General features: G+C 35.6%; 1 protein-coding gene across 49 annotated transcripts in view; it reads left to right on the top strand.

The window, feature by feature from the left end:
• The window catches only part of MBD5 (methyl-CpG binding domain protein 5), a 479,551-nt gene that overhangs the window by 173,317 nt on the left and 288,401 nt on the right, over positions 1-17,833 (top strand). The gene's annotated exons all lie outside the window — the stretch shown is intronic.

Raw genomic sequence — 17,833 nt, 5'->3', positions numbered from 1 at the left:
TTTTCCAGAAGAAACCAGAAATACAGAATTTGAAAAGTCCTAATTTTTCAAAAACAGCATAAAACTTCCTGTGCCAGTATCCACTTTTGCTACTGCGTGAATCACATAAAACAGTGTACAACCTCTGGTGCAGAAATTATTTTCCTTTGTTCTATATTTCTTTATTCTTGTAGAGTTCAAGTACATAGAGTTTATTTTTTCTCCTTAATTTCTGATTAGCATCTTAGTGATGTTTTGCTATTTTTTTATGATAAATATTATTGTGAGAAATGACTTTTCTTGAAAATATAAATGATATTACTTATTTATAATTCATCTATACTTTTATGTGGTGAGTTAGTTGCTTAGAATAGCTATTCAATTTTGTTCTGAATTATAATAGTTATGCAGATATTTTTTAGTTCCTTTATCTCCATAGTCATAGATCCTTCTTATTTTTTTTAAAAGAGAGGTTCTCTTTTTACTGTACCATTTGCATAGAAAATAGAGTTAATCACAGTCCTTAGTTCAAGGCACACTGTCATCACTGGTCAATGCAAAGCACTTATTTGTATATTTTCTTTTATTCTCATTTCTATTATCATGCTGCTGACCTGGACTCATAGGAAATCATTCTGATATGTCATCTAATATCTGTTGCACTGTTCTCTTTTGTTTGTATGTATTTTTATAACATATTGTTTTATATATTTTTTAATGGAAAATTTCATATAAAAAAGAAAAGGGAGCATAATATCATGAACTTTTGTGTGCCCATGTCTCGGCTTCAACAGTTACCTCATGGCTGAACTCATTTTAACTATATCTCTATCATGCCTTCTCCCCCACTTATACACATGAAATTTTAATATGCATAAAGGGATTGTGCTGTGTATCTCATGGTGCATTATTTTCATACGTTATTGTATTTGGTTAGCAGATATTTTATTTAGGATTTTAAAATCTACATTCTTAAGTGAAATATACTATACTTTTTGCTTCATTTTTCTTGTCTGGTTTTGCAGTTAGGATTACACCAGCCTTATAAAATGAGATGAGCAACTTTTTACTCTTTTTTATTTTCTAGAGTAGCTTTATGTAATATGAGTTTACTGTTTTTTATTGTGTGCTTTGCTCATATGTAAAGTGTCTGGTTGAGAGATTCTTGAACGCTCTGTATGTCTTTAATGCTTTTCGATCTATGTAAGTTTTCTCTTCAGCTTTGGGTACCGGTAACACGTGATGGTCTCTCCACCTACCAGTGTACCCCAGACCCACTTTTCTTTTAGTCAGGAAATACTTGGACAGTCCAGTGTCCACATCTGAGCCATGTAATAGTCACTTTCTTTTGGAACTGACCAGGAATTTAACGTTTTAACCCTCATTATTGGCCTGATATGCCCAATCTTGCTTGACTTAAACTCGCACTGACGCATACCTAGATTAATCCTGAGCTCCATGGTTTTCTACTATTCTATAACCAGAAACTTTGGTTAACAGTGCTCTTAACTGACGTCTTTACATTTCTTAAAACCTTTTTCATACTGGTTATGTGTCTCGAGGCTGTGTAAAATGTAAATATTTTGAAAAAGGCTATGTAAGGTTATTATGTTCAGGGAAGGTAAGTTTTCAGAAAAAAATAGGCAGTCATCTAATCTAATGTCCTGTACAGTATATACCAAATTATAATTAACTTTAGAAGATTTTCACTTATCTCCAGAATTTGAAACTTTCTTATAATTATTTATTATTGGAAGAATAATTAAAGGTATTTTTTAACAAAAGCAAAAAGTAATAGCATAAGCAGAGAGTTCACAGATCCAATAACAAAAGGAAATGATCAATAATCATAATAGTTATTATAATTTTTGATACATTTTAATGTTTATACCTAAGATCTTATTTCAGTTTTTCTTACATGCTTTCATAGTGTACTTTATTTCTTTTTAACCCTTTCTTTCTTAAACTTTATATATCTCCCATAAAAAGAATCTTACAGGGCCAAGATGTGTAATGGACTTAGAGGCCTTATTAAAGAATTTAAAGTTTAGATTTTAACTATTCAAGAAGCCATTTGTAGGTTTTGAACCTACAAATCACATGGAATGGATGTGCTTTGTGAAATTTAAAATATCTTTAGAAAACATAGCTATGACTTCAGTATTGTTTTAAAAGCAACTCTTTAAAAGCCATAAAATAATAGATTTGTAATTTTTACTAAAATTTTTAAGTAATTAGAAAAGTCTATAAATTCAAAGGTAGTTCAAAACCTAAGAATTAATAGTTGGTAGCTACAACAAGGAAGATGCTGATTTTCTTAACATACAAAGAGTGTCAACAATTCAGTATGGAAAAGACAACCCATTTTTATAAAATACTTAAACATATAGTTTACAGGACTTCCCTGGTGGCTCAGATGGTAAAGCATCTGCCTACAATGCAGGAGACCTGGGTTCAATCCCTGGGTCAGGAAGATCTGGAGAAAGAAATGGCAACCCACTCCAGTACTCTTGCCTGGAAAATCCCATGGATCGAGGAGCCTGGTAGGCTACAGTCCATGGGGTCACAAAGAGTCAGACACGACTGAGTGAATTCACTCACTCATGGTTTATCAAAGAAGAAATGCAAATGACTACCAGACATGAAAATTTCCATTTTCCAGCCTCTCTGTTGCATTGTAGTAACATTTTTCTATTGAACAGTTGCTTCCTAATGCTATATTTTGCTGTTTCTTTTCATTTGCTTAGAGTACCCTTGTTATCAATGCTCTGCTAGTCTTCCTTTCATTATTCATGACTAGATGTAATGGTTTTACCTGGCGTGCACATGGGGTTGTGTGTTTGTATGTATGTGTTGGTGGAAAGGGTCTGGGTATTGTTTCAAGTTTGCTTTCCAAGGACTAGTCTTCTCTGCTGCCACAGGCACAAAATGTTTCCTGTAAAAATGACTTGTTTGTGTACTCTTTGTGTAGCTCCTACCTTCTTTACTTTTCTAAGTCTAACTGGGTCTGTTGGATTCTGCTGCCAATTCAACTCACCTCTGTCCCCATACCTGTGATTACAGACAAGGCCTGTGGCAACTTAGGGTGTGTTATGTACCTTCAGGGCATACTTTTTGCCATCATTTTCCGAGATCCACACCATGGTGTCCTTTACCACTACATTTCTCCTAAATTGCTTCTCTTCATTTATTCTCTCATGTGTCTCCTATTAGGTCTCAGCTCCTTTTGCCTATTTCAGCATATGGGTATTACAACTGAATCCTAATATTACTGAAAACATATTGAATTGGTTTCTTCATAAAGATAGAAAAGGAAACAGGGAGGGATGGATAGGACACAAACAGGAGATGAGAGAAAATTAATAAAGCAATCAACTCTAGAAGCAAAACTAATCCAGAGGACTCTGGAAACATGTTGTAAAATGACAGAAGATGAGCTGGCCAAAACAAACTTCAATAGATACTTTAAATATAAAATGGAAGATAGCCAATAATGTGATGCTGAATATCTTTTTCTCTAATTCTTAGAGAATTGCACATCAGAACTACAATGAGGTATCACCTTACACCAGTCAGAATGGCCATCATCAAAAAGTTGCAAGCAATAAATGCTGGAGAGGGTGTGGAGAAAAGGGAACTCTTTTGTACTGTTGGTGGGACTGTAAATTGATGCAGCCACTATGGAACACAATATGGAAATTCCTTAAAAAACTAAGAATAAAACTACCATATGACGCAGCAGTCCCACTACTGGGTGTATATCCTGACAAAATCATAATTGAAGAAGACGCACATACCCCATTGTTCATAGCAGCACTCTGTACAATAGCTAGGACATGGAAGCAAGATGCCCATCAACAGATGAATGGATAAAGAAGATGTATCACATACACACAATGGAATATTATTCAGCCATAAAAAAGAACAAATTTGAGTCAGTTCTAGTGAGGTGGATGAACCTAGAGCCTATTATAAGAAGTGAAGTAACTTAGAGAAAAACAAATACAGTACAATATTAACGCATATATATATAGAATTTAGAAAGATCATATTAATGAACCTATTTTCAGGAAAGCAATGGAAATGCAGATATAGAGAACAGACTTGTGGACACAGTGGAGGAAGGAAGGAATGAGAGGATCAGAGAAAGTAGCATCAACATATATGCTGAAAAGTGAAAGTCACTCAGTCGTGTCCGACTCTTTGCAACCCCATGGACTGCAGCCTACCAGGCTCTTCTGTCCATGGGATTTTCCAGGCAAGAGTACTAGAGTGGGTTGCCATTTCTTTATCCATATGTATATATATATGCTACCATGTGTAAAATAGATAGCTGGCTAGAGGTTGCTATATAACACAGGGAGCCCAGCCTGCCACTCTGTGATGACTGAGAAGGGTAGGATGAGGGGAGGGGAGGGATGGGATGTATGTATAATTACAGCTGATTCATGTTGTTATACAGCAGAAACTAATATAACATTGTAAAACAATTTCCCTCCAAGTAAAAAATAAATTAAGAAAAAGATGAAACTGGAAAGAAGAGAAGAGTGACTAGATATTATGGAAAGTACTTTTAAGGATATAAAAAATTAAAATGAGAAGAATGAATAAAATAAACCAAATAAATAATTAAATAATTATAGAGAAAATTTTGTGTGTTAATATATGAAAGTAGGTAAATTGAGATAGACACTAAAGAAAAAAGAGAATAAATATTTAAAGTTAAAATTTAGTATCTTTTGTAAAATAGAAGATAATTTGAATCCACATCTGGAAAAGGCCATGGGAAATTAACCTAGAATTGTCAATACTAAGACATAGCTTCATGAACTTACAGACTTCAAGCATGAAGAATGATTAAATTATTGATTGGAAGGTAAAGGGAGAAAATATTGGATCTTCTCTCTTATTTATCCACATCAACTCTTCGGGCAGTTACTCATATAGAGTAACATCTATATGAGCATATAGAAATAAAAGCATTTTATATTTTAAATTCTAAATGTCTTCAGGTATAAAGACTACAGATAGTTTTGAACTCAAAGAATATTGTTTTGAAAAAAATTAGAAGATGAACTACTGCCACTTTCATTGAAATAACTTAAAAATTACCACAGAAAGATGAGCAGTGAGCACTGAAAGGATTTAACTATAAAACACAGATGAGAAAAAAAAATGAAAACACTGTATTCTATTCCCTTAAAATAGAAATGACGTATTACCTTGACCTCTTTTCTCTCCTTTTCTTCCTGGGTTTTGTAGTTTAAGTTTGTTGATTTCCACTTCTTTAATACTTACAAGTCAAAGAATGTCCATGAAGGTGCAAATAATAAAAGTATAAGCAGAGTTTAACAGTTTAGAGAAAAATACTAAAAAAATACTAACTGAAATATAGTGAAAGAAAGAAAGAGAAGGACAGAGTAATGGGAAATATGCTAATATCTTTATTGCTTGTAGAAGTAAACTAATAGATTTTGAATAGCAAAATTTAAAAAAAGCTGTATAAATTATATAAGTTAATAAATACAGAGTTTCATAAAGTTATCATTATAAGACCATAACTACTGGAAAAAAGATAAGTATAGAGAAACTACACATGAAGAAAAATGAGATAACTAATGTTAAAATATTTTCTTTAAAAAAAAACCCTACAACAAGTTAAAATATTAAAAAGAGTGAAAAGCAATTAGATGCTAGGTATCACAATTATTATTTAACATTGTACTGAAGGGAATCAGCCAAGAGAAAACATTAATGTCAATGGGTTTTTGGCTTGTGTTGGTATTTTAGACAGTGGATTTCGGACTAAATCACAGAGGAAAATGCCATATGCAAGTAACACAATAAATTGCTTTGAAAATGTTGAAAACTAAAGGATAAAAAATTAAGCCAGCTAAAGGCAAGCAACATTCAAAAAACTAAGATTGTGGCATCTGGTCCATCACTTCATGGCAAATAGATGGGGGAAAAGTGGAAACAGTAACAGATTTCGTTTCTTGGGCTCCAAAATAACTTGCGGATGGTGACTGCAGCCACAAAATTAAAAGATGGTTGCTCCCTGGGAGAAAAGTGATGACAAACCTAGGTAGCATATTAAAAGCGGAGACGTCACTTTGCTGACGAAGGTCTATATAGTCAAAGCTATGGTTTTTCCTGTAGTCCCCTACGGATGTAAGAGTTGGACCATTAAGAATTCTGAGTGCTAAAGAATTGATGCTCTCAACCTGTGGTGTTATACAAGATTCTTGAGAGTCTCTTTGGACTGCAAGGATATCAAAATAGTCAGTCCTAAAGGAAATCAGGCCTGAATATTCATCAGAAGGACTGATGCTGAAACTGAAGCTCCAGTACTTGGTCTACCTCATACAAAGTAGTGACTCATTGGAAAAGACCCTGAAGCTAGGAAAGATTCGGGGCAAAAGGAGAAGGGGGTGACAGAGAATGAGATGGTTGGATGACATCACTGATTCAATGGACATGAGTTTCCGCAATCGCAGGGGGACAGTGAAGGACAGGGAAGCCTGGCATGCTGCAGTTAATGGGGTCACAAAGAGTTGTACATGATTGACAGACTGAACAACAACAAAGGCAAGCAAATACTTAATGTCAGACCAGATGAATCAACTCAAACATCAAATGAAACAAATAAAGTCATTTTTAATACAAAAAAATGCAGTTCACAATGAAGATGTAGCGATTACAAATATCTACAAACCAAATAATAACATGGTGCCAACATTTACAAAACAAAAACAATGCAGGTACAAGGGAAAATAGTCAAAAACACACTAGACTTGGAAAGTTTATTCATTCTCTCAGTCCAAAACAGGTCAGCCAGGCGTGGAGGTGAGGGAAGAATGAGGAAACATTGAAAGCATTTGCACGAATCAGTACCTTTGCAAGATGCCCACTGTAATGACTATTATTTAACATTGTGATGAGAGGAAAAGCCAAAAGAAAAATGTTAAAACTTTGAAATGAAATGTAGAAAGGTGAAGTGAAAAGCTGTGTGCAGATCATATGATTATATACCTAGAACTGCCATCCAGTGGATTTTATTTAATCAACTGACAGATGACTAGAAATAATAGAATTCACTAAGTTATTGTACTACAAGATCAATGTATCCATATAGGTAATTTTCATGTATAACAGTAATTTTAGATTAAGCCCTAGTGCTATATTTTGCCTACATATATTGTTTATGTGCCACAACCTAAGAATATTGTTTATTATTTTCCTATGACTTCTATAACAATTATCACAAATTTAGGGGTTAATACAATAGATTTTTATTCTCTCACAGTTCCAGAAGCCAGAAGTCTTAAAGCAGTGTCAATGGGCCGAAATCGAAAGCAAGGGCTATTATTCCTATGAAGGTTCTAGGGGAATCCCTTCCTCACCTCTTCAAGCTTTTGGTGGCTGCTGGCAGTCCTTGGCTTATGGCCACAACATCACTTCAACCTTGGGCTCCATGGCCACATTGCCTCCTCCATTTCTGTGTGTCTGATTTTCTCTTATAAGAACTCTTGTAATTGCATTTAGGGTGCACCTGGATTAATCCAAGACAGTGTTCTCACATATATTAGTTACATGTTCTTTATAATTTAATTCTCTCATAGAAACCTAATTGAAAAAGGCTTTATTGGTGTACAAAATTACAAAATGAACAGGATTATAAACTTCAGCAATAGGTTTAATAAATGCAAGAATATTGAAAATGATAAAGATGGCATCTCATATCAGTGGGAAAAGATGTATTGCTTACTACATTTTGAGACAACTGCACAGCCATCTGGAAAGAAAAGCTGAATCCATATCTCACACCATATGCCAAAGTATATTATAAATGGATCAAATACTTAAATGTAAAATATTACATCACAGAGATACTCAGCAAACACAGGAGTGTTTTTTTTTTCTTATGACTTTAAAGTAGAAAATCTCTTCAAAACAAGATCTAGAAGCCACAAAATGACATGATTAATAAATTTGATCACATTTTTCAACACACACACAACCAAACTCAAAAGACAAACTATAAATATTAAGAAACGTTTGTAATTCTTACTGAAGTGGCTAATTTTTAAAAAAATATTTTATTATAGTTGATTTACAAAGTGTTCATTTCAGATATATAGCAAAGTGATTCAGATATATATCACTTTAGTTCAGTCGCTCAGGTGTGTTCAACTTTCCGACCCCATGAATCACAGCACACCAGGCCTCCCTGTCCATCACCAACTCCTGGAGTTCACTCAGACTCATGTCCATCGAGTCAGTGATGCCAACCAGCCATCTCATCCTCTGTTGTCCCCTTCTCCTCCTGCCCCCAATCCCTCCCAGCATCAGAGTCTTTTCCAGTGAGTCAACTGTTCGCATGTGGTGGCCAGAGTATTGGAGTTTCAGCTTTAGCATCATTCCTTCCAAAGAAATTCCAGAGCTGATCTCCTTCAGAATGGACTGGTTGGATTTCCTTGCAGTCCAAGGGACTCTCAAGAGTCTTTTCCAACACCACAGTTCAAAAGCATGAATTCTTCAGCACCCAGCCTTCTTCACAGTCCAACTCTCACACCCATACATGACCACTGGAAAAACCATAGCCTTGACTAGACGGACCTTAGTCAGCAAAGTAATGTCTCTGCTTTTGAATGTGCTATCTAGGTTGGTCATAACTTTTCTTCCAAGGAGTAAGTGTCTTTTAATTTCATGGCTGCAGTCACCATCTGCAGTGATTTTGGAGCCCAAAAAGATCAAGTCTGACACTGTTTCCACTGTTTCCCCATCTATTTTCCATGAAGTGATGGGACCACATGCCATGATCTTCGTTTTCTGACTATTGAGCTTTAAGCCAACTTTTTCACTCTCCACTTTCACTTTCATCAAGAGGCTTTTGAGTTCCTCTTCACTTTCTGCCATAAGTGGTATCATTTGAATATCTGAGGTTATTGATGTTTCTGCCGGCAATCTTGATTCCAGCTTGTGCTTCTTCCAGTACAGCGTTTCTCATGATGTACTCTGCATATGAGTTAAATAAGTAGGGGGACAATATACAGCCTTGACGTACTCCTTTTCCTATTTGGAACCAGTCTGTTGTTCCATGTCCAGTTCTAACTGTTGCTTCCTGACCTGCATACAGGTTTCTCAAGAGGTAGGTCAGGTGGTCTGGTATTCCCTTCTTTGTCAGAATTTTCCACAGTTTATTGTGATCCACACAGTCAAAGGCTCTGGCATAGCCAATAAAACAGAAATAGATGTTTTTCTGGAACTCTCTTGCTTTTTCCATGATCCAGCGGATGTTGGCAATTTGATCTCTGGTTCCTCTGCCTTTTCTGAAACCAGCTTGAACATCAGGAAGTTCACGGTTCACGTATTGCTGAAGCCTAGCTTGGAGAATTTTGAGCATCACTTTACTAGCATGTGAGATGAGTGCAATTGTGCAGTAGTTTGAGCATTCTTTGGTATTGCCTTTCTTTGAGATTGGAATGAAAACTGAGCTTTTCCAATCCTGTGGCCACTGCTGAGTTTTCCAAATTTGCTGGCATATTGAGTGAAGCACTTTCACAGCATCATCTTTCAGGATTTGAAATAACTCAACTGGAATTCCATCACCTCCACTAGCTTTGTTCGTAGTGATGCTTTCTAAGGCCCACTTGACTTCACATTCCAGGATGTCTGGCTCCAGGTGAGTGATCACACCATCGTGATTATCTTGATCTTGAACATCTTTATATACATATATATATATATATGTGTGTGTATATATATATATATATATATATGCTACTGCTGCTAAGTCACTTCAGTCGTGTCCGACTCCATGGAACCCCATAGATGGCAGCCCACCAGGCTCCGCCATCCCTGGGATTCTCCAGGCAAGAGTACTGGAATGGGGTGCCATTGCCTTCTCCATATATATATATATGTATATATAAAATATATATAATGTTCTTGGTGGAATATAAATTGACACAAATCATATGGAGGGTAATTGGCATATATAAGTTTTATATAGCAAAGTGAGTCAGTTTCATATATATACAGATATATTCTTTTTCAAATTCTTCCCTATTATATATTATTACAAGATAGTAGATATTGCTCCTGCTGCTATACAATAGGATCTTATTATTTTTAGTCTGTTTTATATATAGTGGTATGTATCTGTTAGTCTCAATGCCTGATTTATCCTTCCTCTTCTTTCCTCTTTGAAAATGATAAATTTTTTCTATGTCTCCGAGTCTGTTTCTGTTTTATAAGTCCATTTGTATCATTTTTTAGGTTCCACATATGAGTGGTATCATATATTTGTATTTCCTTTTCTGACCTTCACTTAATATTATGATCTCTAGGTCCGTCCATATTGCTGTAAATGGCATTAATCCATTCTCTTTGGTGACTGAGTAATATCCTTCGTGTGTATGTACCACATCTTCTGTATCCATTCCTCTGTTGATTGACACTTGCATTGCTTCCATATCTTGGCTATTGTAAATAGTGCTTCTCTGAACATTGCGGTGCATGTATCTTTTTGAATTAGACTTTTTATCTTTTCCAAGTATATGTTCAGGAGTGGTATTGCCGGATCACATGGTAACTCTGGTTTTAGTTTCTTAAGAAACTTCCGTACTTTTCCCCACAGAGACCACATCAACTTGCGTCCTTACTAACAGTATAGGAACTTTCCATTTACTCCATGCCCTCTTCCGCATTTATTACTTATAGGCTTTTTAGTGATGGCCATTCTGAACAGAGGTGATTCCTCTTCATAGTTTTTATTTGCATTTCTCTAATAATTCGCAACTTTAAGCATTGTTTCATGTGCTTATTTGCAATCTGTACGTCTCCTTTGGAAAACATCTGTATGTTGTCTTCTTTCTCTTTAGGTCTTCTGCCCATTTTTTGATTGAGTTGTTTGTTATTATTTAGTTGTATGAACTGTTTGTGTATTTGGAAATTAAGCCCTTGTTGGTCACATCATTGGCAAATATTTTCTCTCAGTTCATAGGTTCTCTTTTTGTTGTTTTTGCTTTCTTTTGCTGTGCAAAAGCTTGTAAGTTTGATTAAGTCCCATTAGTTTATTTTTGCTTTTATTTATTTTCCCTTGGGAGATTGACCTAAGAAAATATTGCTACAATTTATGTCAGAGAATGTTTACCTATGCTCTCTTAAGAAAAATTTATGGTATCATGTCTTTTAAGTGCTAAAGCCATTTTGAGTTTATTTTTGTGTATGGTGTGAGAGAGTATTTGAATGTCATTGATTTACATGTGGCTGTCCAACTTTCCAAACACCAAAGTGGCTCTTTTTTTAACTAAACCTAAAAAATACAAGAACATAAAAGACCAATTTTACTATCAGACAAATGGCAGAGTATATAAACTGTTTACAGAAAAAAGAAATACATGCCTCTTAAGCACATGAAAATTTCAGCTTCACTCTTAATAAAAGCCACTTTGAAATAGTACTTGTCACATATTGGGATTTCCCAAATTCTTAAAATTGGATATAATAGTTTTGGTCAAAAGGGAGGCATTATTTTCTGTTTCTGGTGGAAATTAAATTGACACAAATCATATGGAGGAAAATAGGCAATATCTGTCAAAATGAGAAAAACGCATTTTCCATGGGCCTAGTTAATTACTTCTTGCAGTTTATCCACTGATATATTACTTTTGAGACAGGTAGAAAGTTATTCTTAGCAATATTTAATACCAAATGTTGGTGAAAACTAATGTGCATCTATATAGGACAGATTTAACTGTGAGATATCCAGATGAAATACTATGCAGCTGTTAAACCAGGAAGCTTGTTATTTCTCATAGAGAAAAATCTTCATGGCCTACTCCGTTTTTCAAATTATACCTAAAAGTACAACCTTACCGATGCCTAACAGTACATATAGTATAATAGGGGAACAGAATATTCATTTATATATGCTTATTTATGCAGAAAAATCACTGCAAGGACACCCAAGGAAATAATATCAGTGATGACATTATCTCATGGGGAGAGAATAAGAATTAGAGAACCAGAATGAGAGATAAATATTACTATAAAATATTTTAACCCTTAGAAATTATTAAAATAAATACCTATCTTAACTACTTATATTAAATGAGTAAACTTTTGTTCACTTTTTTCTGAAATATTTATTGAGGACCTGCTTTTTGCCAGCACTGTTTTAGGTTTTGGGATTAGCGGATAAAACATAAAAATCTGAACCCTTACGGAGCCTACATTCAAGTGGTGGGAGACAGACATTTGAAAATAACCATGTGCTATACTTAGTCGCTCAGTCGTGTCCGACTCTGCTATCCCATGGACTGTAGCCCACCAGGCTCCTGTGTTCATGGGGATTCTCCAAGCAAGAATACTGGAGTAGGTTGCTTTGCCCTCCTCCATGGGATCTTCCCAACCCAGAGATCAAACCCAGGTCTCCCACATTGCCAGTGATTCTTTATCATTGAGCTACCAAGGAAGCCCAAGCTATCAGATCTCTGTGTCTGTGTATTATGTATATCTATATGTGTATGCTGCTGTGCTGTGCTTAGTTGCTCAAAAATAATCATATACATATTATTGTACCTCAGAAAATAACATGTATTATAAGAAAAAAACAAAAAGTATAAAACAGGGTAAGTTTTGGAGGAGGTGTTGCAACACTAAATAGGATTAGCAGGGTAAGTCTTATCAAAAAAAGAGCAGATTAAATGAGAGTCTTACAAGAAGCAAGGGATTTAGTCATGTGGATATGTGAGGAAAGAATGTTCTGAGGTAGGGAGAACAACCAGTGTAGAACCATTGGGAAAGGAACATGTCAGATGCTCTAAATGCAAGGGTTAGAGACCAGTGTGTCTTAAGCAGCGGAAAAGTGGTAGATATGAGGCCAGAAAGATAATGATATCCATCAGACTTTCTCTTAGCAGAGGAGTAACATGGTCTGACAAATTTTGAAAAGCTTACTCTGATTTTACCTATTATATGTATTACAAATAGACTGATGGGTGGTAAGAGTAAAAGCTGGGAGGTAATTTGGAAATAATTGCGCCTTAGACAACGAGTTGAAGTGATGAGAAGTTATTGGATTTTGGATGTAATTTGAAATTGCCAGCTGGATTCCTGACAGACCAGATGTGGAGTGCAAGAGAGAGGACTCAAAGAAGAGAAGGTGTGAAAACGTTATCTAGGAAAATGGGAGTTTGAATGGACTAGGAAGTTATACTGATTGGCTGAAAGTGTTAAGAGCCCACTTGAGTTCTTCCTGAATTTAAAAATGAGTCATGGGTTTTTCTCCAGTTAATTCAGCTGCATGGCTTAGGTCTCATCCCTTCCTAAAAAATAGATCTCTGTGGAATAATGGAAGGATAGCCTTGTTAATTTTTTAAGTGATTATAGAATATTATATATATAATGTTCTCATCTTAATAATTGTAAAAGGAATGCATATATGCTGATTTATGTTTATACTAAATTTAGATAGTTTCCCCCAAGGTTTAGCTGAACATGATTTTTATATGTTAATTCTAGACATAAATGCATGAGCATCAAATGATCCTCAATAAACCGTGTTTCTTAATTTTACTGTATTTTAACAGGTGGCAAATAGAAGATAGGTCTCAATTTAAAACTTAAGATGAGTAGAGAAGGATGGGCTGGGAGTTTGGAATTGACATGTACACACTGCCATGTTTAAGATGGATAACCACCAAGGGCCTACCATATAGCAAAAATAAATAAATAAAAATTGAGATGACAGACTGGTAATGAGCATTTTAAAGGCAGGAATACATTTTAGAGTGTTTTCTTATTTAATCTTTTTTAAAAATTAAGCTTATATTATGCAATTTAAAAGATAAACATGATACTTACTTTTAACTTAGTATATAAAATTTTTATGGATTTTATGTGTTTCTAATGATCTGTTTACCTAAAATGCTTAAAAGTTTCAGTGTGCAAAACTTTATGAGACTATGAAACAAATACTTAAGAAAATATCAAGAGACTTGAAAGAATTAACAGCCAGATTAAACATCTAGTGAACATAGCTGGTAAGAGAACATAAAAGGTGAGGGAGTTGAAAATGAAAGGAGTCAAATATCAAAGACTAATCAAACATATATGGGAGATTTAAATAATAACCCACAATCAATAGCAAAGAGGGAAAGTGTATAGGATTCATCTAGAAGCGATGTAAGGTGTGATGTTGGATACAATAGTTAGACATTGAATGAATACACCATGTACCATGTGGTAGAGAATCTTCACTTGACACTGTACAAGCTCTCTTTTCGAAATTTTCTGTATGAGCTGCTTCCAGGGAAAAAAACAGAAATATATCAACAATGGGACCCTCTAATAGCAGATACTAAGTTACTATCAAATTGCCAACATCCGCTGGATCATCAAAAAACCAAAAGAGTTCCAGGAAAACATCTATTTCTGCTTTATTGACTATGCCAAAGCCTTTCACTGTGTGGATCACAATAAACTGTGGAAAATTCTGAAAGAGATGGGAATACCAGACCATCTGACCTGCCTCTTGAGAAACCTGTATGGCAGGTCAGGAAGCAACAGTTAGAACTGGACATGGAACAACAGACTGGTTCCAAATAGGAAAAGGAGTACGTCAAGGCTGTATATTGTCCCCCTGCTTATTTAACTCATATGCAGAGTACATCATGAGAAACACTGGGCTGGAAGAAGCACAAGCTGGAATCAAGATTGCCAGGAGAAATACCAACAACCTCAGATATGCAGATGACACCACCCTTATGGCAGAAAGTGAAGAGGAACTCAAAAGCCTCTTGATGAAAGTGAAAGAGGAGAGTGAAAAAGTTGGCTTAAAGCTCAATAGTCAGAAAACGAAGATCATGGCATGTGGTCCCATCACTTCATGGAAAATAGATGGGGAAACAGTGAAAACAGTGTCAGACTTGATCTTTTTGGGCTCCAAAATCACTGCAGATGGTGACTGCAGCCATGAAATTAAAAGACACTTACTCCTTGGAAGAAAAGTTATGACCAACCTAGATAGCATATTCAAAAGCAGAGATATTACTTTGCCAACAAGGGTCTGTCTAGTCAAGGCTATGGTTTTTCCAGTGGTCATGTATCGATGTGAGAGTTGTATTGTGAAGAAAGCTGAGTGCCGAAGAATTCATGCTTTTGAACTGTGGTGTTGGAGAAGACTCTTGAGAGTCCCTTGGACTGCAAGGAGATCCAACCAGTCCATTCTAAAGGAGATCAGCCCTGGGATTTCTTTGCAAGGAATGATGCTAAAGCTGAAACTCCAGTACTTTGGCCACCTCATGGGAAGAGTTGACTCACTGGAAAAGACCCTGATGCTGGGAGGGATTGGGGGCAGGAGGAAAAGGGGACAACAGAGGATGAGATGGCTGGATGGCATCACTGACTCGGTGGACATGAGTCTGAGTGAACTCCAGGAGTTGGTGATGGACAGGGAGGCCTGGCTTGCAGGGTTTGATGGGGTCGGAAAGAGTTGGACACGACTGAGCAACTGAACTGAACTGAAGTTATTATCTGTATTTAGTGAGTCACATATGTAGTGTTCTTAGATTTCAGTCATTGAACACTGTGACCAAGAATAAGATTTATAATGTAGCATATAAATGGATAAAAGGATACAATTTATCATTTAGTATATAGTAATATATTGTGTTTCCATGGGTAGGGTTAATACAAGTCTATAGTGGCAATTCTTAAAGGAAAAAGATTCAGAAATACAAAAGGTTTGTTTTTCCCTCAGTACATTTTGGTGGTAAAACCTGACTGACCACTTATGTTCATTGAGAATTTATAAGTTCTTTATGACCATGTACCAGGTAAGAGGTTAATATCCAAAATATTGGAAGAACTCAGTACAACTCAATATTGAGCCAAAAAATGAACAATCTGATTAAAAAATTGCCTTAGGACCTGAATGGGCTTCCCAGGTGGCACAGTGGTAAAAAATCCACCTGCCAGTGCAGGAGACGCAAGAGACAGGGATTCAATCCCTGGGGTGGGAAGATCCCCTGGAGTAGGAATTGGCAACCCACTCCAATATTCTTGCCTGGAAAATTCCATGGACAGAGGAGCCTGGATGGCTTCCATCCATGGGGTCACAAAGAGAGAGAACTGAGCGTGTGTGCACATGCGCACACACGTACACCCACACAGGACCTTAATAGTTATTTTTCAGAAAGACATGGGTGGCCAACAGGTACATGAAATGGAGTTCAGCATCACTAATCATCAGGGAAATGCAAATCCAAACCGCAATGAGGTATCACCTCATACCTGTAGAAAAGGCTGTTATCAAAAGCAAAGAAACAAAAAATAAAGAAATAATGCCTTGGCAAAGATGTGGAGAAAAGGGAAACCTATGGTGGAATGTAAATTGGTACATCCATTATGGAAAAAAGTGAAAATAGACCTACCATATGGCTCCATATCTGTGTATATATCCCAATTCTGGAATATATTGGAAGGAAATTAAATCATTACCTCAAAGTGTACCTGCACACCCATGCTTATTACAACATTAATCACAAATAACCACAACATGGAAACAACCTAAGTGGTCATTAGTGAATGAGTGGACAATGAAAATGTGATATATATATATATATATATATATATATATATATGAAAATGTGAGATATAACATGGCACATATATATTTATACATGAATATATATAGATACAGATACATGAATATTATTGAGCCATTTTTTAAAAAAAGGAAGTCTTGCCATTTGAGTCATGGATGTACCTTGAGAGCATTATGCTTAATGAAATAAATCACACAGAGAAACACATGATTTCACATATAATATGGAATCTTTAAGAAAAAAAGCCAGACTCGGGGAAACAGATTAGAAGGGTGATTGCCAAGGGCTGGGAAGTGAGGGAAATGGGGAAAGGGTACAAATGGTCGAAGGGTACAAATTCCCAGTTATAAGCAGAATAAATTCTTGGGAACTGATATTTAGCTTGGTGCCTATAGTTAACAGCAGTGTATTATATACTTGAAAGTTGCAAAGAGAATAGATCGTAAATGTCCTGACCTTAAACATACACACAAAATATAATTAGGTGAGGTGGTGGATGGGTTAACTAACCGTACTGAGGTAATCGTTTTGTACTATGTGTATCAAATCATCACATTGTACAGAAATATATCAGTTATATCTCAACTAAGCTGGAGAAAATAAACATGTCCTCTAAGGAAAAAAAAGTTACTTATTATGTGAAATTATTTATGTTGTATGTTTATATCAAAGGGTGAATATTCACAACAGATAATATGAATGTCTTTGATTATGAGCTGCTAACTAGACACCATTAGCTGGTATTAGAAGTAAAACTCAGTAAATGCATCAAATTAACCTTTCTAAATCTGAAAAACTCCAGATTCACTTTTCCCCAAGAGTTTCTAAGAGTAAATTATAATGGTATTCATCTACAGAGACATGAGGCTTTTGTTTTTCTCTTTACAACCTTCAATGCTCTTTGAATTTTACCAGTGTTATTGACTACTGTAATAAATTTTTTTAAATAAACTTAGAGATAAACATATGATAGACTGTCTCGTAAGGTATGGAGAAAAGCTCAGTTTGCTCTTTGCTCTATGACATGACTTTTAAGTGGGTAGTATTCTCAACCAAGAGCCCAGAGAAAGGGGTGCATACTGTGCTCTACAGTGGGTAGGATGGACTGTATAAATTTGGGTCTTGGACAAAGTCTTAAAATATGAGGGAGTAAAGATGGTTAGAGAACAAGAAAAGTAGTGAAGAGCAAACCCAAAGAAAGGGTGATACTAGATGAAACACACATAGTGTATAATGTG

The sequence above is a fragment of the Ovis aries genome, chromosome 2 (assembly GCF_016772045.2).
Source record: "Ovis aries strain OAR_USU_Benz2616 breed Rambouillet chromosome 2, ARS-UI_Ramb_v3.0, whole genome shotgun sequence".
NCBI lineage: Eukaryota > Metazoa > Chordata > Mammalia > Artiodactyla > Bovidae > Ovis > Ovis aries.
Note: the sequence above shows the minus strand (reverse complement) of the source record. Positions and strands in the feature narration are given on the sequence as shown.